The following is a 23,647-nucleotide window of genomic DNA, read 5'->3' on the forward strand; positions in this document are numbered from 1 at the left end:
TAGATAAAATCATAAAGACAGAAATTAGATTGGTGGTTGCCAGGGGCTGGAGGGAGTAAGGAAGGGGAAGCTCTTGTTTAGTGGAAATGGAATTTTGGTTTTACAAAACAGAGTTTCTAGAGACTGGCTGCACCACAAAATGAACGTACTTAACACTACCGAAATGCACGCTCACAATGTTAAGAACGTAAATTTCATGTTATCTTTATTTTACCAGAATTAAAAAAATTACTATCACTGAAAAAAATCAACCATGATGCCAGGCTTATGGTAAGTGATCCAAAAAAATTAGCCAGTATAATTTGAATGTAATATTCTCTTTAATAATTAACACTGCAAGGTTGAGGGGAGGTAGAATTTTTTTGTTTACTTTTCCAACTGAATAAACTAAGAAAGGAGGTAAGATAGTTGTGTTCATCCAGAACCAGTCCTAACTTTTGAACAGACTAAGTGTGACACAGTGTAAAAAGGCTCGAATTGTCCTAGTCTTGATTCTATCAATAACTGACTGAGTGATCTCTAGTAATTCACTTTGCTTCTCTGAAATTGAGTTTCTACAACTAAAATGTAGTTGTTACAATGGATCACCTCTAGACTTCTTTGCCCACAAAAATGCATTTTCAGAAATTGTGATTTAATTTCACTTGCTTCGTAGTGCCATGCATACATGTATTCCTAGAGTCAAGAAGCTGCCGAAGCAAATTACTACTGCTATGGGCATACTGTTGACTACATATAAGTTGCTGAAGTTTGATTGCATAGTAATTACATAACTTTATAGGATTTCCCTAAATAATATTTCCAACTACATGAGAAGGGATATGAGTATAATTGGGTACACATCATAAAATGTGGGACTAGATCAGTTTTAAGGCTTGACCGTTGGATTGGACCAGCTGTCTACAGATCATTTAGCAGAGAACATAGGGAATAATTTTGCCAAAGGAACTATTATTAAATATGTGAAAAATCAAAACATTCAGATAAGAGTATGAGTATGTGGGTACAGAGTCTTATATAGTCATTTACATCTTTTGAGAACACAGAGCTTATGATAACATTCTCCAAGTTGTCATCCAAATGTTGATGAAAATCTAAACACATTACATGAGCTTTGAAAATCTCAATAGATATGTACCAAAACCCTAGAAAAAGATGTGACTTGCACTTGTAAAATCTGATGAAAAAAGGGGATGGGGAGTTCCCTGGTCTGGCTCACTGGATTAAGGATCCAGCATTGTCACTGCCGTGGCTCAGGTCACTGATGCAGCGTGGGTTCAAGCCCTGGCCCAGGAACTTCTGCATGCCATGGACATGGCCACAAAAAGGGGGCTGCATACACAAGTGGTAGTATATGAGTAAAATATGTAAACATGAAAACACTTTCACATGAAAATTCATCCATAGAAATAATTTCCTCACACATAAATGTAAATGTTCAATGATGTTTAGTGGTAAAAGTTATAAATATCTAGAAGTCTTATCAGTTAAGGAATGGAGAACTATGGTCATACCATAATATCATGTAGTTGTTTAAAAAACGATGCATTAGTGTGGCCCGTTTGTTACAATTGAGCTGATGTCAGTACATTATCATTAACTAAAGTCCATAGTTTACATTAGCACCACATTAATGTAAGGTGTTTATAACAAGGGAAACTGTGCGTGTGTGGGAGGAGTATGTGAGAAGCCTCTACTTTTGCTCTATTTTTCCAAAAATCTAAAACTGCCCTCACAATTGTATTAACTTAAAAAAATACACAAATTAGTGGTAAAAAACTGAGTCAGACGCATGCTTTCTGAGTTGAAAATGGATCTTTACTGCTTTGATATATTATTAAATGAGAAAGCTGGTTAAAGATTGGCATGTATAAGTTGACTTGTAGGAAAAATATTAACAAAGGCACCCTATATATTTTGATTGTGATTATATGAAAATGGAGAAATGAATGAAATAATACACACCAGGCTACTGACCTGTTTATTTGGATGCAGATATGTGTCGAGAAGATGGAGAAGAAAAAAAATGACATAAAAATGGAAAAATACATGTGCTATATGAATAAATAAAAGTGAAAAATACTTTTTCTATTTTATTATTTAAAAAGTTATAACAAGTGCAACAAATATGAAACTAAATATTCATCATCTTCCATAAGAATGGTAAACCTATAAGCTCAGATTTCATGATTTAATATGTAAAGGAAAGCTTTCATAATACAGAAAACAGACCTTTCATATTTCAAAAAATCTTTCAGGACCATGATGTCATCATATATTTCAAAATTAATTTTGAAATGAAGTTATGATGATATCTGCAATCTGTGGAGAGCTGCAGGAAAACCTGATCTATGACAAATTAATTTAAGAGACCAGTTTAATATTTTTCAAAGATATTATTTTTGTTATTCAAGACAGATAATTATAAAGCAAAGTTTTATTCTCCCCAATAAAAGTGAAGTAAAATAAATTTCTTTTATTTATAAGGAAATACATCAGTAAGTTTTTCATTATGTTAGATGTGTTTATAATCTTGTCTATGTGGATGAAATATTTCTTATTGGTAATCTTGGAATAAAAGGTAAATGGGTGATAATGACCTACTGTCATGGCAGAGGGTTTCCTTACCTTAACTGAAAAGTGGTGACCTGCTAGCTTGGTTGCCCGTCCTTCAGGTTATGAGGCAAGTACAATGGATTAGGGAGGACAATGCTTCCTACCTCTGTCTACATCCCTGGGTTCTCCATTTCTCTACACTCATCATGAGTAAACACTCAAACTGACTCAGTGACACATGGGATACAAAGATTTGGATGAAGAGGATTGAGCCTGGGCTAGGTGCAAAGGGCTTTTTGGGGCCACATCTGCAGCATATGGAAGTTCCCAGGCTACAGGTCGAATCAGAGCTACAGCTGCTGGCCTACACCACAGCCACAGCAATGCCAGATCTGAGCCACATCTGTGACCTACACCACAGCTAATGCAATACTGGATCCTTAACCCACTGAGTGAGGCCAGGGATCGAACTTGCATCCTTATGGATCCTAGTCAGTTTTGTTACTGCTGAGCCACAATGGGAACTCCTGCAAAGAGGGCTCTTATAAATAGAGAAGTCATCCAATGTTGGAAAGCCAGCTAGAGTTTGGGGTTTAATCACACCTCTCACCCATCTTAGGTATTTGCACATAAAATTTCGACAGATAGACATTAAAATATCACTGTTATGATGGGTAGAACTGGTTTTAGAGAACATGACTTGGATTAAAAGACACATGGACTTCCTTAAACTTTTCCACATTCCCTCAAATTGGAATAACTACCCAAATAGTCCCAGATTCCATAGCCTTCACCATAGGAGGTGACCTCTTATAAAATAGGCAAACACACACACACACACAAGTATCTGCTATTGGCAAGTTGCTCCAAAATGGAGAAGGGACTGGACTGCACATACAACTTCTCCCAACCTCACAAGTCAAGAAGAAGGTGAAGAGAGTGGCTTTAAGTGTCGCTTCAGTGGATGGCTCCTCAGGGAAATATGCTAACTGGGACTGGGATTCTTTCAAGAGTAAGTGCACAATATCTCAAAGAGGTGATGGCTGCAAATATTTCACACTCTGCTCTCTAAAAGCAAAGACGTAAATAGGAGCAAGTAAGGGTGACTACTTATAAAAGGAACCTCTAAAATGTGTTGAATACTATTTATTATTCCAGCCTCTCAGTTCAGTATGATTCAATTCATTGCAATTGAAGGCTCAAAAAGAAGGCTCAATACCACACCAGGCATAAAAAACCATACAGATGAATAAAACACGCTCCTACTCCTCAGTGAATGTACAATTGTTTACCTTTTCTTAGTATATTACACAAGCTTCCCAAATCATCTGACAGGCAATTTTTTTTTAAAGTTTACCACTGTATAACTGTTTCTAAATTTGGTTTCTGGGAATCATACTCTGAAACACAGTGTAGCAGGCACAAGGGGAAGTCGAGTTCCAGTACTGGTCTAATAACAAGAGAACTCTGGAGTTTAAGTGAATAGGAATGGATAACCACCACCCCATCAGTCACTGCATGTGGGGCCCCTTGGGAAGGACATGCCCTCAGATAAGCTGATTCTCTTCAGGTGAGGTGGCTGAAGTGGCTGGCAGTGGAGACCACCTACTGACAAGCTCCCTGCAGCTGGGTACCGTGTCCTTCCTCAAAGGAGTTCTGAGTGTTAAATCTCCATGTCCATCATATCTATACCTGCACTGCTTGGAGGCACTTCTTACATATGTGGGAAGAACTTTCCAAGGCATTTGGTGGCCCCTCTTGCTGAGAGAAACCCAGAAGGAGGGGATGGGAGCAACTACAGCTTCCTCCATTGCAGCTGACTTTTGGGGTCACAACAAATGGTCATGGTCTCCCTCCTCCACTATCCATTCTAGATGTCTCTAGATTCAGCCAACACCTTTGCTGACCTCAGTGGCTTACCTGTTGTCAGGAAGAACGTATCCCTGAGGGTGATGGCCTACAGTCACCATGGCTCCTCAAAGTGTGATCCCTACACTTGTCCATTTTACATCATGATACAGCAAGGGAGTGGCTCTAGCCTGAGATCAAATGCTTTCCTGCTCCAGGGAACAGCACTACTACCTCTGCCCAAAAGTCAGGGTTAATTGCCAGCCAGCACACTGATTCTTATTCTTCTTGCCCAAAAGTCAGGGTTAATTGCCAGCCAGCATGCTGATTCTTATTCTTCTTGCTCTTGGTACTTGTTTAAAGTGCCCAGAGAGCAGTTTATTGATCAATAGGAGTCTTTCTGTGTCACCTGGAGCCAGTGTCCTCTTTTGGGGGACCATAAGCTCAACTCTGCAGAGTTCAAAGTTGTGGGTATGAGAACAAGTTCCCCAAGTGGGTTATTATAAGTGAGAGAGGGTAGAGATGCTCCTGCTTCTATCACTTGGTTCCTGGACCATTCTATTCTCACTGGGGCCACAGAACTGTACAAAATTATTTGAAACAAAGTACATACTGTATTCTAGAGTATGATGCTTCAGCTGTGTCTTGGGGAGGTGGTTCCAGCATTCTGTGAGGCCAGCAGCTTCTGGATGGTATGATTTGTGACATGATCGGTGGATTTGATGGCATGAGCCCACTTACCAGTATTATTTACTGTAAAGTGCGCTGCCTGGTCTGCTGTGATGGAATGTGAGATTCCATACCAGTAGGTCAAACCTTTTGTAAGCCTTTGGACAGTGGCGCTGGTTGTAAGTCTGTAGCCAAAAGAGAAAAACCCATACCCTGAATATATATCTGCTTCTATCAAAACAAATAGCTGGTCTGTGATAATGCAACTGTGATACTTCTTGATTCACAGGCCTAGGCCTAAAAGTGGGGGTTCCTTCAATTCCCAAGTACATCTGCGACAATTATCACCCAGGTCTTAAAAGGGCATCATTGTGTTTTTTTTGTTTTTTTGTTTTTGTTTTTGTTTTTTGTTTCTTTTTAGGGCTGCCCCCACAGCATATGGAAGTTCCCAGACTAGAGGTTGAAACAGCTACAGCTGCTGGCCTATGCCACAACCACATCAACGTAGGATCTGAGCTGCATCTGTGACCTACACCATAGCTCATGGCAATGCTGGATCCTTAATCCACTGAGTGAGGCCAGGGGTTGAACCTGCATCCTCGTGGATACTAGTCAGGTTCTTAACTTTCTGAGCCACAAGGAGAATTCCTGTGGTAGATTTCTGTGTTTATCACACATACATTGTGCAGTGCTCTGAATTCAGTGGAGTTTATCACACGTTTACTATGTTTTAATAAAGGAAATAAACTACATTTCTGGTAATTCTGCATTGCAAGTGACTTCTGATTTTACTGCTTTCTCCCTTTTCTTCATCAATGGAACTGACATGGTCTCTGTCATGCCTAGAAAATCTGTCTATTCAGGATCTAGAGCCTAAGTTATCAACAATAAATTTTTTTAAGGAACAGACATATTCACATAGTCCTTCTGCTCTGAATATTTAAATCACTTCATACTATTTCCAGAATAATCAAAGAAGAAATTCATTGCAATAGATCAAATGAGAAAATATAAATTTATGAACTAGTAAATTTATGAAAGTTAAATTTCTTAATTTAGTTGTGCATTAGAAGAGAAACATTCAAAAACTTTTTGGAAATAAATTATGCAGACTCTTAGAACCAAAATTGCACGATACATGAGGGATAGAGAAAGTTGAGAAGGATGCTGAGATTTCTCACTTGAGCTAAATCAATGCTAACTCCATTCTCCTTGAAAGAGAATAAAGCAGGAATAAAAGTTATGTATGAGTGTTATTCTCTTCTATCAGACTCCAATCTACTTGATAAATACACTAATTCATCTTCCACTCCCTAGAGTATTTACTATAATATACTACATTTAATATTAGTCTCAAACCAGTATTTGATTTATGAGTGGATAAATGTGGACAACCAAAATCTTATCTACAGATCACAATTACTGAGGTTACTGAAGAAACCAGTTAGAGCAAAAAGGCTGTTTTTAAAAATCCTGACATTTAGATCTACATGCAGGAAATCCATATTACATCACGGATGTGAAGGCAAAAATGTATTTCTCTTCTTTTTGACTCCACATTGACCAGACTAGGATTTCTACTCTCTTTAAAGACTATTTTTTTTGTCTTTTTGTCTTTTTAGGGCCACACCCGCAACATATGGAGGTCCCCAGGCTAGGGGTCTAATCAGAGCTATAGCTACCGGCCTACACCAGAGCCACAGCAATGCCATATCCGAGCCTCGTCTGCAACCTACACCACAGCTCACGGCAATGCTGGATCTGTAACCCACTGAGCAAGGCCAGGGATCGAACCTGAAACCTCATGGTTCCTAGTCAGATTCGTTTCCACTGCACCATGACAGGAACTCCATTTAAAGACTATTCTTAATGTTTACATGAATGACCAGGGAGATCTGTGATTGAGGCTGTGTGAGAAAGGGAGACTTGTTCACTGGCCCCATCACTTGTGCTAGAAAAAATATAGAAGACTCAAAGGATTGTGAATTAAAATGCAGCTTGGGGCCTTCTCCCTCCAACCTTGAGCTGAGTATAACTACTTAGTCCACCTCATGGGCAGTCTGTTCTACTTCATATTTTGGGGCAGTGAAGCAAAAGATGACAAAATTCTAGCTAGAAGTGGTGACAGGGCCAAGAGAGGTGATTTTGAAAACTAAAGTGCAAGGCAAAACAAAACCACCTATTTGCATTGTCCAGACCCAAAAGAGCATCTAAAGTCAAAGGAAATATCACACCAACAACCTGTGAGTAAGGCAATTGCCATCCTTGAAATATATCCAACTCAGAGCACAGGCAGCCTGGCTCCTTGTTAGTGGGACCGACAAGATATCTGGCACTGAAAAGACATCATAGAAGAAGAACAAAACTCTGCCCTGGGCCATGGCATCATGCAGGGGCACTAATTCACTTAGCCCAGGACTGCTAGGTCTTTCTTTTGTTTGTAACACCATATGGGCAGCATTACTGGAGTAGCTATTTTGCTCTTCTGCATCTGTTGCTAACACAAATAAAACCTCTCTGGCTGCCTTATTTATACCTTCTGCTTGTATGACCAAGAGAATGATTTTCAGTCCTGTCATGGCATATCTCATAGCAACACATGGTTGTTATTATAAACAGGTTAGTTTAACCTCATTGCCTCCCTTGAATATGAGGAACAGTTCACTGCCTATGCAAACAGAGCTATAGTCTTGGTTGGAGATTCCAGAGGCTTAAGTGAATTGTAACAAAGGGAACTACAGATCAATTGCCAAGGACTGAAAAAATTACAGATGAGGAAGAGTGTGTCATAGGGAGGACAACTGCACCAAAACACCTCCTTAAATGCCACACATAAATACTTATGAGATAGGGTAGAATTCTGCTTCGTGCCAGGAGCTGAGAGCATGTGCTGGGCCTTTCCATGCAGCACTTGGCTACCCAGCCAAGCGAAACGGCTGCTGGTGGTGCCATCAGTGACCAATCTAGCCTGAGGAGAAGGAGTGCCTTGGCTAGTTCGTCTTTGCATCGGACACAGAGGCAGCCTTGGCTGGTTGTCTGATGAGAAGGAAATTAGTTCCAGAGAAATTGAATATACCTTGAAATAATATTTGTTTACAAAGAAAACCAGGGAGTTCCCGTCATGGCACAGTGGAAATGAATCCGACTAGGAACCATGAGGTTGTGGGTTCAATCTCTGGCCTCATTCTGTGGATTAAGGATCCAGCATTGCTGTAAACTGTGTGTAGGCCGCAGACTTGGTTCAGATCTTGTGTTGCTGTGGCTGTGGCGTAGGCCAGCAGCTATAGCTCCGACCGGACCCCTAGCCTGGGAACCTCCATATGCTACTGGTGTGACCCTAAAAAGCAAAAAAAAAAAAAAAAAAAAAAAAAGGAAAACCAGTTTTTGAAAAAGACTAATTGAATCCTTACCCCAAATTCAACTTTAACATTTCTCATCAAGGAGACTGTACCGTGCTTGCTGGGGAACCTGAGTTCTAAGTTGGAATTGATACAATGAAGACTAGTTCGCCAGGTTGCAGTTCAATTTCAGAATCTTGTTCATCTTATGAAAAGAAAGTTTACCAACAAAGAATGGGAAGCATTCAGAAGCTTTAAGGACAAGTGGATTCAGCTGGATATGTTTTATAGGTATTGGGGGCTGCAAGAAAGCATCATAAAAGCCATAGGTGTTGGGTTAGGATTTGAATTGCAATAGCTTGAATTTGATATATCCCCATTAAAGCTGGATATAGGCCAAGTTAATTAAAAATATGTTTGTTTCTGGATGGGGAAGAAGAAAAAGAATCAACATTTGAGGGAAGCAAAATAGATGAGCAACTATGTGAATCTAATAAAAGTGATACAAAAGAACTTATTTGTAAAATAGAAACAAACTCAAAGATTTAAAAATTAAATTTTGGATTACCAAAGAGGGAACTGTAGTGGAGGGGGGAATACATTGGGAGCATGGGATTAACTACCACACCACTATATGTAAAATAGGAGGTTTACTTGATGTTATATAATAACCTGTAGGAGGGAAAGAACAAATATATGTATATGTATAACTGATCCACTTTGCTGTAAACATGACGTTAATACAACATTGTAAATTAACTATACCCCAATAAAATAAATTAAAAAAAATAGATGAGCACCCTTTTGTTGTAGTAAGCTGTTAGGAAACCCAGTGGATCTAGACATCGGGATGTTACATCTCAAGATGATTCTAAACCAATTCAGAGGCAATTAGGTATTCTCACGTTGATTATTTAACATCATGTGCTGTTCCTATGACCCCTGAGGATCGTAGGATTTGGGGCCCATTTTTGTTTCACAGAGGAAATTCCAATGTGAAATGGTACAAAGTCGTAACATGATTTTCTAAGTAACAAAGAGAAACGAAAACTGTAATCTTCTGTATTCACTAAAAAATAAACACCTGATGGCATCAAATTATATTCACCAAATAGTTTAAAAAAAAAGAAACAACTTTTCCTATTAAAAAGGCATGCTCCCAAGTTGAAGATGGCTCACTAGGCATACGTTTACCTCTTCTTGCTCCCCCAGAACTCATTGGGTTGACTGAAGAAATAGAAATTGGCCATACAATCTTAAAGTGATACACGTTCATTGTAGAAAAAATTGAAAATACACAAAAAGGAAACATTCAAATTTCTGTCCTTCCAAAATAATATTTCAAAAGGCACTATTCCTAAAACCTAGAGTATTTTCCTAGGCCTTTTTCTTGGCAAATGATTCCATATTAATATCCTTGCTTTTCTTCAGTGTGAACATATTGTTTTTAATTTTTTTCTCTTAACTATACATCTACTATTTATAAATATATTTCTGTAGCATAACTTTTTAGTGGCTCTAAAGTACTCTGTTGTATGTCTACTCTCAGGATGCTTTTGACCAGAGGTAAAAATGTTCAAATGAAACCAACTTTTTTTTTTAAAGGCTGCACCCACGGCATATGGAAGTTCCCAGGCCAGGGGTCATATCAGAGTTGCAGCTGCTGGCCTACACCACAGCCACAGCAACACCAAATTGAGCCACATCTGCGACCTACACCCCAGCTCATAGCAATGCTGGATCTCAACCCACTGAGCAAAGTCAGAGATAGAACCTGCATCCTCATGCATGGGTTGGGTTCATTACTACTGAGCCACAACGGGAACATCACATAATTGACTTATAAACAAGGATATTTATTTTATCACCTAACATACAATTCAGAGGTGTCACTAAGGACATATCTATCTATCTATCTATCTATCTATCTATCTATCTATCTATATATATATATATTTTTTTTTTTTGGCCTGGGCCTGAATTTATTGGTTTTGCCTTAGGCTTGTCTCCTTCATGGTTATAAGAGCTGCTGCTGTAACTTTCAGCTTCACATCTTCATAAAAATGGCATCTAAAAGCCAGGAAAGGCTGTTTTCCCTCTGACGTCGCAGTTTTATCAGTGAGGAAGACTTTTTCCTCTTAAAAGCCCCCATGAGATTTCCCCAAAGTTTCTACTGACTCAGGTCACTGAGAAAGCTGAACTCTGACACTTTGGCCTCTTGGGAAGTAGACTCTTGGTGAGGAAGAAGCTAAGGCAAGATCTGGAGGAATGATGTCACGGGGAAGCAAGCCCACCACTGCCTGCGACAAGGAGGTGTGCCACAATTACTCCTTCTTTCCTCTGTGTTAGACATGTTGAATGTCTGCAGTTCTTACTATAAACACTTACACCGAATATCCCTGTAACCATATTTTGAGGTACATGCTTAATTATGTCCTTAAGAAAGTAGATTTCTATAAGTGGAATGACTGGTTCAAAGGGGTTAAATAAACATTTTTAGGGCCTTAAAAAGCTGGACAAATCGTTCTCTAAAAAGGCTCTACGATTTACACTTCCAGCTAGTGTTACATGTGTGACCACTCTTTTAACTCCACCTCCATTCTCCCTGGTCATCTGTAGATACGATCTTTAAAAAAAAAAAAAATTGCCACTATAGGGGGAAAATGATACCTTTTTATTTTTTATTTTTATCTCTATTCTCATTTTTCATTTTTTGCTTTTTTTAGGGCCACATCTGCAGCATATGGAAGTTCCCAGGCTAGTGGTTGAATCCGAGCTGCAGCTGCCGGCCTATGCCACAGCCACAGCAATGCCAGATCTGAGCTGTATCTGCACTTTACACCGCAGCTTGCAGCAATGCTGGATCTTTAACCCACTGAGCAGGGGCAGGGATCAAGCTGGCATCCTCATGGATACCAGTCCGGTTTGTTACTGCTGAGCCACAATGGGAACTCTCGATACCTTATTTTTTAAATAGGTAGTTTCTTTCATTATAAATTAGGTTGACAGATCAGTGTTATTATTGGCTGTTTGTATTCCTTTTTAATGAACTGCATGTTCATTATCCTGGGCTGCTTTAATTTTAGTGAGTAGGACTTAAAGTGAGAACATAATATATAAGATGCTAAGGACGTCATATTGATGACACAATCTATTATATGGTTGTAGTGCATGTCTTGAGTAGTGCATGTAGTGCATGTCTTAAGCTGAGTGTAAATTATATAAGATTAGATACTTAAGTACAAAAAATTGGAATGTTTTATAATCTTTTATTCATTAAGCATGCCCAGATATTCCAAGCACAGTAAATAACATGTTTTAAAAAGATCAAGTAGCATTTATAGCAAAGGAAGCATTGTTATCTTTAGCATGAATGTAATGGTGTTATGAAAAAGTGTTGTCTGTCTCGTCCTCATCATAGTAAAACAACTGACATTTATTGAGAAAAAAAAAAGGGGAGTTCCCATTGTGGCTCAGCAGTTAACGAACCCGACTAGCATCCATGAGGATGTGTGTTCAATCCCTGGCTTGGCTCAGTGGGTTAAGGATCTGGTGTTGCCGTGAGTTATGGTGTAGGTCACAGACACAGATTGGATCTCACGTTGCTGTGGCTGTGGCATAGGCCAGCAGCTACAACTCCGATTGGACCCCTCGCCTGGGAACCTCCATATGCCATGGGTGCAGCAACCCCCCCCCCCGCCACCAAAAAAAAGAAAAAAAAAAAAGAAAGGGGATAAACTGGTGCAGTGAACCTGACAAAAGGAAAATAAGTTATTATACCACTATGTTGTCGGTAACATGACTACAAAAAACAGTAACAATGACCAGCATTTTTGGGTTTTTTTCAGCTTATAAAGCAGAGCAAATAAGAAACAAGTATGGTAGCCGCTATGGAGAACAGTATGGAGGTTTCTTAAAAAACTAAAAATAGAATTACTATATGATCATGTAATCCCACTCCTGAGCATATATCCAGAAAAGACAAAAACTCTAATTCAAAAAGATACATGCACCCTAATGTTCATCGCACTATGTATGATAGCCAAGACATAGAAGTACCAAAGTGTCCACTGACAAACGAATGGATAAAGAAGATGTAGTATATATACATACACTATTACTCAGGAATATTACTCAGCCATAAAAAGAATAAAATAATTCCATTTGCAATAACATGGATGGACCTAGAGATTATCATACTAAGTGAAGTAAGTCAGACAAGATAAGTATCATGATATCATTACATGTAGAATCTAAAAAAAAAAAACGATACAAATGAACTTATTTACAAAACAGAAACAGACTCATAGACATAGAAAACAAACACAGTTACCAAAAGGGAAAGGGGTGGAAGGGATAAGTTAGGAGTTTGGGATTAATAGATACATAGTACTATATATAAAATAGACAAACAACAAGGATTTACAGTACAGCAGAGTGAACTACATACAATGTCTTGTAAAAACCTATATAGAAAAGAATCTGAAAATAATGTATGCATGTAACTGAATACCTTTTTTGTATACCTGCAACTAACACAACTTTGTAAATCAACTGAATTTTTAAAAACTGAAACCAGTATGAAGATACTATATTTTGAATTCACATATTAAAAAACAAACTGTTCCTTGAGGATATCTTAAGTTCTTAAAGCTAGTTGAGGGCTGAGTCAGCCCTGGAACCTAAAGTCTCCTTATATTTTGCCTCTTCTTCCCATAGGCCAATGCTAGCACCTAAAATAAAAGACAAGCAAAATAAGCTAAAATATTAACAATAAAAACAATAATATCATCTCATCATCCCACTATGCCTGCACTGTTCACGCCTTTGTACATTTTCATTGAGAATACATAAAGATTGTATATGTCATGGAATTTACTAACATGAAGATTACCAAGCTCATTTCACCACTGGGAGCATGATCTTGGTAATATCAACACCTAGAAAAGATAATCAGTGTGTAATCATAACATCTTGGAAGTTGAAGCACTTGTCTTCTCCCTAGAGATCTACAAGATTTTGCAAAGAGGCAATGATATAAAAAACCATCCCTGCCACCAACTGTTTGTGAGTTGAATGGAAGAAGAAACTCAGGTCCTATGAGGCAAAATAATCGAAAAACACTTTTTTTTTTTTTTTTTTAAAATCAGGCACAAAGTATCAAGTAAGAAGGGATGGAAACAAAAATCAGCAAGTCCTTTAATTATCACTCATCCTACTGCCTCATTTTCCTGCCCTTATTTTCTCAATTTATTTCTCTTTCTTCTTTTACTCTGTCTTTTCCTCCTCTACCTTCTTGAACCCTCTCTCACTTTCATTCTTTCTGTCATCATCTCCTTTTGCTCCTGTCTTCCATTTCCCTTTTGTATTTCTGGAAAGTTGAAAGCCAGAGGAGGTTTGCGGTAGGATAGCTGTAATGCATTTGTAACACTCATCTCTGGGATTTTAAATTATTATTATTATTACTTGTGTCTGCACCTGCAGCATATGGAAATTCCTGGGCTGGGAACTGAATCTGGGTTGCATCCTGCAACTGTAACAACGTTAGATCCTTTAACCCACTGCATGGGGCCAGAGATTGAACCTGTGCCTCTGCAGCAACCCAAATGGCTGCAATCAGATTCTTAACCCATTGTGCCATAGTAGGAACACCTTAAGTTATTACTATTATTTTGCTTTTTAGGGCCGCACCCACGGCACATGGAAGTTCCTAGGTTAGGGGTCGAATTGGAGCTATAGCTGCCGGCCTACATGGCAGCTCAAGGCAACGCCGCAACTCCGACCTACTGAGTAAGGCCAGGGATTAAACCTACATCCTCATGGATACTAGCTAGATTTGTTTTCACTGTGCCACAGCAGGAACTCCCTTTAAGTTATTATTTTTAATTAATTATAGTTTTAAATGAATTCTCATCTCTCTATATAAATATGAAGTGAGAAAAAGAAAAAAAGATAATTGAATCAAAAGTTGATTTAATTTTTAATGTTCTCAACACTTTTAAAATAGAATACAGCTTTTTCTTTGTTAGAACATCTGACCACTAAACTTCCAGGTTCAGAGCATAACTCCTTCATTAACTGGCGTAGCTAAGAGGTAGGCCCTTAGCAAACACCATCTGGCAAAACTAGACTAAACCTGGAACCCAAATATTTTTTTCACTGATAGTTAAACTTACTTTGGATTGGCTATGTTTAACAATGCACCTAAAATGTGATTAACTGCTGTATATCTAAGAGGAGAATTTGGGGGGGGGGAGTATAAAAAAGCCATAAATACGCAAAGTTATTCAAGTGGATTTTCGGGAAAATGGAAAAGTATCAAGCTTCCAGAGAAATTTATGAATGCAGTGTTAATTCACCCAACCTGGAAAAGTCTACTTCTACTGAAGATGAATTTCTTTCTTTTTTTTTTTTTTTTTTTTGTCTTTTTAGGGCTGCACCCACGGCATATGGAGGTTTCCAGGCTAGGGGTTCAATCAGAGTTGTAGCGGCCAGGCTATGCCAGAACCAGAGCAACTCGGGATCCAAGCTGCATCTGCAACCCACACCACAGCTCAAGGCAACACTGGATCCTCAATGCACTGAGCAAGGCCAGGGATCGAACCCACAACCTCATGGTTCCTAGTCGGATTGGTTAACCACTGAGCCACGACGGGAACTCCTGAAGATGAATTTCTTAAACTCATGCTTTAGTAGAGCTATATTTCTTTAATATTACAATGTCCAGAGTTATTTTCTTTTCAGTTAGGGAGTTCTGATTTTCCCAACATGTTGTGTAAAGTGTGTACATTCCTTTCAGAGCCTGATAAATAGAGAAGTAATCTGTCATCTCTGATGTCATCTATGATAGCAAAAGTCTGGGCACATATTTAAATAAATACCCATGAACAACATTGAGATTATGGGGGTATAGCAACTATTTATAATTTTCCTTTGGAATTTTCCAGAAGGGAAAGGTGCTTTCCCACCCTTATCTCATTTAATTTTCAAAACTCTCTGGCGTTTGGGGAACCAAAATAAAGCAGAAATTCCCAGAGGTCATTCAGAGAGCTTGCACTGAAGCTAGGAATTGAATCAGGGCCAACCCGGATTTCCTTTTGTCTAAATGATGTGTGTACCCAGGCCCTAATAGCTGCTTCTTTTTCTTTTCCTTTTCTTTTTTTTTTTTGGAGGTAGATTTACTTATTTTTTTATAATGATTTTTATTTTTTCCATTTCAGCTGATTTACAGTGTCCTGATAGCTTCTTATCACTGTCTTTCTTTGGTCTATAGCTTCTCCCATCCTGGAGCTGCTCTCTTAGATGTTCATGGGAATCCAATTCCAGAAGTGGAAAGACCTTGGGGATCACCTAGGCCCTGGATACCTTTCGTCTTTATCGAAAATAAATTGATCCCCAGAGAGGTGGAAGATTCCATACGAGTTAATAAATTCTAAATCCAAGAATAGAATTTGCATTTCTTGCATCCTGATCACTGCTTTACTTTCAATTCAACAGAACAACTCAGGTCATTTAATTTTCCAGTAAATCTTCCTACCCTCTGGTCAAAATTTAATCTATGTATTTACAGATTTACATACTTGTCATTTTAATTGGATAATTGGTTTCTTTATTTGTGTAGGAGTTGCAATTTGTATTTAACAGTTTGCCATTCCACTGAAGTGTAGCCTTTATTTCCATTTTTTTCCCATGACTGAACTCTAGGCATTTGTGCAGGTAGCTGGTAAAATGATACAACCAGAAAGGGCCATTGTGGTGAGGCATACTGGTATATTTTTCATAAGTATCATGTCTGGGAATTCAAAATCTAATTAAGAACACTGAACAAAATTCTTCTTTATGGATGTTCCCCCTTTAATAAAATAAAATTACAATAGGTTGCATGACAACTAATGTTGAGTATTATTTTCTTATCATTGAAATAGAGTAACACAGTAACACACTATTTCAAAGATCAAATACTATTATAAAAAAGCACATATTTCCATTGTAAAAACTGTCATTTTCCTGGCCTACGCGTTGTATAAAACTCCAATTAGTCTTTAAAGAAGTTTAATAATGCAGACAATCTGTATAGGTGGTGATGGGAGTACTTTATGATTACAGTACTTTATGAGTTACCCAGAACTTTCAATTTGTGATCACAGTTGACATTCATTGTAGTCTTATAATTTATAGGTCTATTATTGTTACATTATGAAAACTAGCATGTGGTGATGTTAAATTTATTTACCCAGCAACAAAATGAGTTAATGGTGTGGTTTGAGATTTAATCATTTTTTACAGATCTAAATTAGTCAGCCAGAAAGCCAATATTTCTTGAGCATCTACTACTAGATGCTGTTCTAGGTCCTAGACATAGAGTGGCAAATAAGACAGTCCCAGTTCACTAGGAGTTTACAGTCTTCTGGGTGGAGATAGATATAGATATTAAATGAAAGCAAGCAAACACACACAAGAAACAAATTTGAGATTTTTTCCATACTTATGTGTGGAAGACTCAGGAAAAAATATACCAGTGCTTGGAGGCAGGAACAAACTTATTGCTTTAGAAATGGTGGACACAGAAGGCTTAAAGAGGTGTCATTTAAGTTCCAAATTATAAGAAGAAGAAATCAACTAGGTAAAGATTCCGGGGAAGCGTTCCAAGCAGAGGAACTTGAGATGGGAATGTCCATGGTGTGTTCAAAGGAAAAGATTAGGAGTAGTGCTGAGAGATAAGGATGGTGATATGGACAAAGGGGAAATTGTGTAGGACCTCACATACTGTGTTGAGTAGTTTGGAATGTATAGAGCTTCAGTGGAAGCCATTAAAGGATTTTGAATACAGATGTGGTGGGATCAGATTTATGACTTAGAAAAAACACTCAATGTTGTGTGCAGAAGGCTCTCTTGGGCCAGGTGGCAAAATTAGGGTCCAGAGGAAATGGTTAAGAACCAACAAAAATAGCCCAGTGAGATATGGTGTTGTCTTGAACTAAAAGTGAGTGGCAAGTAAGACAGTGAGAAATGTTAAGATTTGGGATGCATTTTGAATTAGACTGACAGGATGTAATGTGGAGGGTGAGAGAAAAGAAAAGAATTAAGTATAATTCTGGGGACTTTTGTTCTGAGCAAATGGGTATATAATGGTGTCATTTTCCGAATAAGAAAGACTTATGAGAGATAATAATTTAACAAATATTTATGAGTGCCTATTAGCAGCTCATGACTATACTTAGCACTGGAAATACACCTGAAGGCAACAGAATAAGTCTCTATCTTTATGGAGCTAGTTTTATTGTGGGGGAAGACAGATAATAAATATATTATAATGAGTATAATACAATACCTATCAGATTGTGATAAGTGTAAAGAAAAAATGTGAATGTTACAAGGAAAACAGGAATGCTTAAGTCCAATTTGCTCTTTTATATAGGTGTGTTTGGAAATCTCAGCAGGGAGATAATGCTTGCAAAAAGACCTTAAGATTTTGAAGATGTAAGCATACCAAACCTGATTGGTTTATTGGACTTCCATCTCACGTGGGAATTGAACCGCTAGATATTCAAGTCTGGAGTTTAGAAGAGAGGTTGAAAATCAAGATGTAAACTTGAAAATCTTTAGTATGAGGTACATTAAGCTGTAGAATTTATGGGGGAAAGATGCAGTCTCAAGATACAGACATCGGCCTTGGGACATCAACATAGATATCATGGGGTAGAAGAGTAGCTAGGGAAGACAGACAGACAGACAGACATATGCACACAGAAAAGGTATCCAATAAAGTATGAAGAAAGCTAAGACTGTGATCCCAGAACTGGAGAATAAATATGCAAAAAAAGGGAATGTGTGGTTAACTCTGAGGAATTATCACAGTAAAATGAAGGCAGAGAAGTGGCTATTGGCTTTGACAAGACTCAAGTTATTGGTAATCCGGAACAAAGCCAATTTAAAAAAATGATGATGACTAAACTCCAACTACAGTGGATTGAGAAGAAAATGTGACATAAGAAAGTGGGAAAAATAGGTCTAGACAAGTCTTGGGAGGATTTTTCTGTGAAGGAGCTCTAGGACACACAGTTGATGCTGGAAACTCCTAACAAATTAAAGGAGGCTTTTTGTTTGTTTTTATGACGAAGACATTAATCTATATTTATAACCTGAAAAATGATCCTCCAGCATAGAGAGAGAAATTGATAGTGTAGGAAACAAATAGGATATTATTTCAAGAGAAATATTTTTATAAAGGCAAAGAACGATCTAGGGCACAAGGGTGAGGACAGACTTAGCTAGAAAAGGGGACTCTAATTCCATTAGAAAGATAAGCAAGAACAGAATTGTGTGTGTAGATGAATGGTGGTAGTTTGAGGAAACTGGTAGTAGAAAGATGAGTCTGGCTCTTTTATTTATTTTTTCTTTTGAGATTTCATCTATTCTTTTTACATGAAATATGAGTTGACAACTGTTTGTGGAAGACTATTGAGTTTTACAGATTTAAGGAGCTAAGGTGTCTCAGAGTAGAAAATTAATTTACTGAGTGTTGAAGTACCATAATGCTCATTAGTATGAACACAAATTTATAGTGTCTGCAAGTATGTAGAATCTGTCCAAGGATTTTAGCTGCTTGGGGACAGCTGTGTCAAGTATGCAGATAGTTGAGTTTAACTGGGATTAAAGTCCATCCAGTCCAGTATTATGAAAGAAGAATTTTTGTAATGGAGTCCTTATAGTTTTTGACTATGGACTCTATGCTTGATAAGGAAGAAGGTAGGGACTTAGAAAGAGCCTATGGATAATGAAAAAAAGTGGCAGAGTCAATATGTTGACACTAGCTTAAGAAAAGAGGATAGAAAAATATAAGTAAGTAGCAAAGACAGGTCTGGCTGAAATGGAGATTTGGGATAAGAAGGAAGAAAGACTGTTGGTCCTGAAGGGTCTAAGCAATGAGAGAGCAGAATGTTGGATGGCTATCTGTGAATGTTAAAGTGACAGTGATGGATGAATGGAGTAACAAAGTCCATCAATGAGACAGAGTTTGAGAGTTTGGTAGATGATATATCATGGCATAGTGAGATATATACTTTAAAAAAGAAGCAATTTTGAAAGAAGATTTGAAACATTTTGGGAGTGACAATGGGAGAACAACTCAATTTCCAAACCCAAGGAGCATAGAAAATAGAGTATAAGATACATCTGTACTTGAGAGGGAAGCAGGCAGGAATGTATTGCTCCAATTTCCTTTGCAGCAATAAAGAAGAGGGAATTTTTTTTTTTTTTGTCTTTTTGTCTTTTTTGTTGTTGTTGTTGTTGTTGTTGCTATTTCTTGGGCCGCTCCCGCGGCATATGGAGGTTCCCAGGCTAGGGGTTGAATCGGAGCTGTAGCCACCGGCCTGCGCCAGAGCCACAGCAACGCGGGATCCGAGCCGCGTCTGCAACCTACACCACAGCTCACTGCAACGCCGGATCGTTAACCCACTGAGCAAGGGCAGGGTCCAAACCCGCAACCTCATGGTTCCTAGTCGGATTCGTTAACCACCGCGCCACGACGGGAACTCCTTTTTTTTTTTTTTTAAGAAGAGGGAATTTTCAAAGAGGTTGAGGATGCGGGAACAATTGCTGAGGATAGGCTAGGAGTTCAGATGCCAGAACGAGAGCATTTGAAGAGGATGGGGAAGGGTGGAAGATAAAGTCAGAATAATGACATTACAGAAGAATTGGGGATTGGCATCCATGCAAGGGACCTGTGAGACTTGGACTTATGATGACATTGGTGGGTAACAGCATTGTGAGCCATGCTGCATTTGGTCCAGAACAGGTGGCAACTGAAGATTCTGAATGGCTGCCTTAGGCTGTAGTCAGAAGCACAGGGCAACTGGAATTGTAGAGGTAAAAGCTTTGAGTTATTAATCTAATCTACTTCTTAATCCAAATTTAGTATTTTTCTCTTCCATTTAGTTGGGTCTCTTCTACCATAATATTTTTTAAAGCTGCTATTTGATGAAAACTTGCTCCTCCTACGTGTTTTCCTTTCCCTAAAAGAATGCTTCTTGGAGAATGTAAATTTTGAATAATGTCTGGAAGAGACTTTGCTTTGATGGAAAGTAGAATATAGTGTATTTTGGTCTGGTGGTCATAGTTGCAATGAATAAAGAAATTTCAAGTTATTTCAATTTATTATGAAGCTGCCCTTTGGAAAATAAATGGATTCTCATGGAAACTTGGGAAGAGAAGCCATACTAAGGTCTTATAAAACCTAGAACTTGATAAGGAGAGTTAGTTTCTCAGGATCTCTTGAAAACTTAGAATTTACAGTTAACAGATTTATCCTTAAAGACTTTGCAGTTATGACTTGGCCATGCTGTAAGGAGTTTTGGTTCTAGTGTTTCTCAATTTTCCAATTGTGAATTTTTTACTTCCTATTATAATCAACAGAGAGAATCTGATTAGCTCTCATGTCAGACCTAGTGATGTGATTAAGTATCCCATGGAAAAATTACTTCTAATCAGGGACCAGTTCTGCTTCAATTAGCCAAGGTTGGGAATGAGGGGGATGTGATTATGTGGCTTCTTGGGCAGCAGAGGTTGTGGGTGGGCAAAATCCCCTAGAGTGACACAAGAGCACAGGGACAATGGTTACCATCACTAACTACTAAGTTATTTCAGACCAGAAAAAACATGGACAAGTGCCTGAAATTTATATTTTTGGATTAAAGAGCCATCATCAGCATTCTGGATTCATGTACATTTCATCTTCTTTTTTTAATATATATATTTTAATTAAAGTACAGTTGATTTACAATATTATGCCAATTTCTACTATATAGCAAACTGACTCTATCACATATATCTATCTATATAGATATATATTCTTTTTTATATTATCTTCCATCGCAGTGTCTGTTCCAGGAGATTGGATATAGTTCCTCATGCTATGCAGTAGGATCTCACTACTTATCCATTCAAATAGAATAGTTTTCATCTACTAACCCCAAACTCCTGGTCCATCCCACGACCTCCACCTCCCCTTTGGCAACCATGAGTCTGTTTTCCATGTCTGTGAGTCTGTTTCTATTTTGTAGATAGGTTCATCTGTGCCATATTTTAGATTCACATATAAGTATTATCAAATGGTATTTGTCTTTCTCTGACTTACTTTACTTAGTATGGTAATCTGTAGTTGCATCCATGTTGTTGCAAATGGCATCATTTTGTTCATTTTTATGATTGAGGAGTACTCCATACTATGTATGTAGTATATCTTCTTAATCCATTTCTCTGATAATGGATGTTTAGATTGTTTCCATGTCTTAGCTATTGTGAATAGTGCTGCAATGAACAGAGGGGTTCATGTATCTTTTTGAACGAAAGCTTTGTCCAGATATGTTCCCAGGAGTGGGATTGATGGAATATACGGTAGTTTTATTTTTAGTTTTCTGAGGACCCTCTATGTTGTTTTCCAGAGTGGTTATACCAATTTGCATTCCCACCAAGAGTGTAGGAAGGTTCCCTTTTCTCCACACCCTCTCCAGCATTTTTTTATCTGTAGACTTATTAATGATGGCCATTCTGACTGGTTTGAAGTGATACTTCATTGTAGTTTTGATTTGCATTTCTCTAATAATTAACAACGCTGAGTATCTCTTCATGTGCCTATTGGCCCTCTGTATGTTTTATTTGGAGAAATGCTATTTCATCTTCTAATTGTAATTTTTATTATTGCATAATGCTACATCTAATTTGAGCTCATATTCTAGAACTCTTTTTAGAAACCTGTATATGAACTATGGGAAGGGAAATGATTTAATAAGGAAGTCCTCAGAGTATTGTGTTATCGCTTTTTCTGGAACCTGCTAAGCATTTGGTGTGGGGATATACTGGAAAAAAATTTGATAGGAAATTTACAACTTACTACTAAAATATGCTTCTGTTCCTAAAATTATACCAAGTGAATGGAACAGACTGTCCTTTACTAACGTAACAAAATAACCCTTATTATAGCTATGTCTCTGACAGGATAAGGATGAGACGATTTGAGAAGGGGAAGGCTGCAAGACACTCATCTTTGACTTTTAGCCTTGTTTTCTTTCCCCATAGAAAAAAATTAAACATATTTTTGTGAATAGCCCGTCACTTCCCACTTGTATAAACTTTTAGCCCAATGTTATAGAAATCAGAAAGTTTCCATAGACTTTGTGAGTAAAATTAAAACTGTTAACAAATTTCAACTCGAGCTTTTCATTGCTAAAATCTTTCCAAACAGCTACCCATGATCTTTAATCTTTTCAATAGGTCATCAGATTCACCTGATTTCTTCCTCTTTGGTAAGTGTTACCTTATATTCTAGCCCCTTGCACTTCCCTTCTGCCCTCCAAAATTGAGCTCATATGAGATACAGTCACCTAAGTTCTCTTGGTTACTTGTCTTCAAGGATAACCAGGAAAGCGTCTCTAATAACAAAAAGTCCCCATGATAATTACAAAATTGCAAACATAGGAATCACAAAACTTTCACATTTCTTATAAAGGCAATTCCTAACCTGCATCTAAATTAGTACCTGAAACTCCCATGGCTTTCTACTCTTAGTTTTTTTCATCCTTGCAATAGGATTTACCAAAACTCTCATCTCTTCTCACATTCCATCCTTCTCTGCTGACAAAAAAAGACAGACGGAATGCTAAGTATTATCTTGGCTCAGGATTTTCAAACACCACTAAATTAATGGACAACCACTAAGCTAGATATTGGCCTTGCTCAAGAATAATCTCCTTTGACACATTTTCTCCTAAGGCTCATGGTGATTGTTTCCTATTGATTAAGGACAAAAGGACTAATCCCATAGAAATGTCCCCTGATGGACTCCCACGTTAGCCTATGCCATGAATCCAGCTCTTTTCCTTTCCTATGACTGAGACCTCATTTTATATGTCTCCACTGGGATTTCATTCTAAGTCAGTCTAATGTTATTCCTCTTCAGGTTTGGGGTTAGCTGGAAAAGTCACACCCCACCTTCGTTCCCAATTCCATTTATCTCTATCGTACATAGTAGAAAGAGAAATCTTAAAAGCTTGTAAAGGATAAAAATATAGCAACAAATCATTTTCTCTCTTCCCTATCTGAACATTAGCTCCGGCCACAAGCATGGCTTCAGGACTCCAAACTTCAAGTTTGCATCCCTAAGACCACATTTACTGTGCTTTCTGTAGAGTATCTGAGTGAGAGGTGGGGTAGAGGATGGGAATACAGACCTTCTTTTT

General features: G+C 38.0%; 1 protein-coding gene and 1 pseudogene across 4 annotated transcripts in view; one reads left to right on the top strand and one right to left on the bottom strand.

Moving 5' to 3' along the window:
- DAB2 (DAB adaptor protein 2) overlaps positions 1–23,647 on the bottom strand; it is a 942,412-nt gene that overhangs the window by 295,449 nt on the left and 623,316 nt on the right. The gene's annotated exons all lie outside the window — the stretch shown is intronic.
- LOC146395514 (L-aminoadipate-semialdehyde dehydrogenase-phosphopantetheinyl transferase-like) lies at positions 5,099–9,428 on the top strand (annotated as a pseudogene).

The sequence above is a fragment of the Sus scrofa genome, chromosome 16 (genome assembly GCF_054392235.1).
Source record: "Sus scrofa isolate SSC_HxYL_T2T_F1_AM1 chromosome 16, Sscrofa_HxYL_maternal_Yorkshire_Landrace_v2.0, whole genome shotgun sequence".
Taxonomy (NCBI): Eukaryota; Metazoa; Chordata; class Mammalia; order Artiodactyla; family Suidae; genus Sus; species Sus scrofa.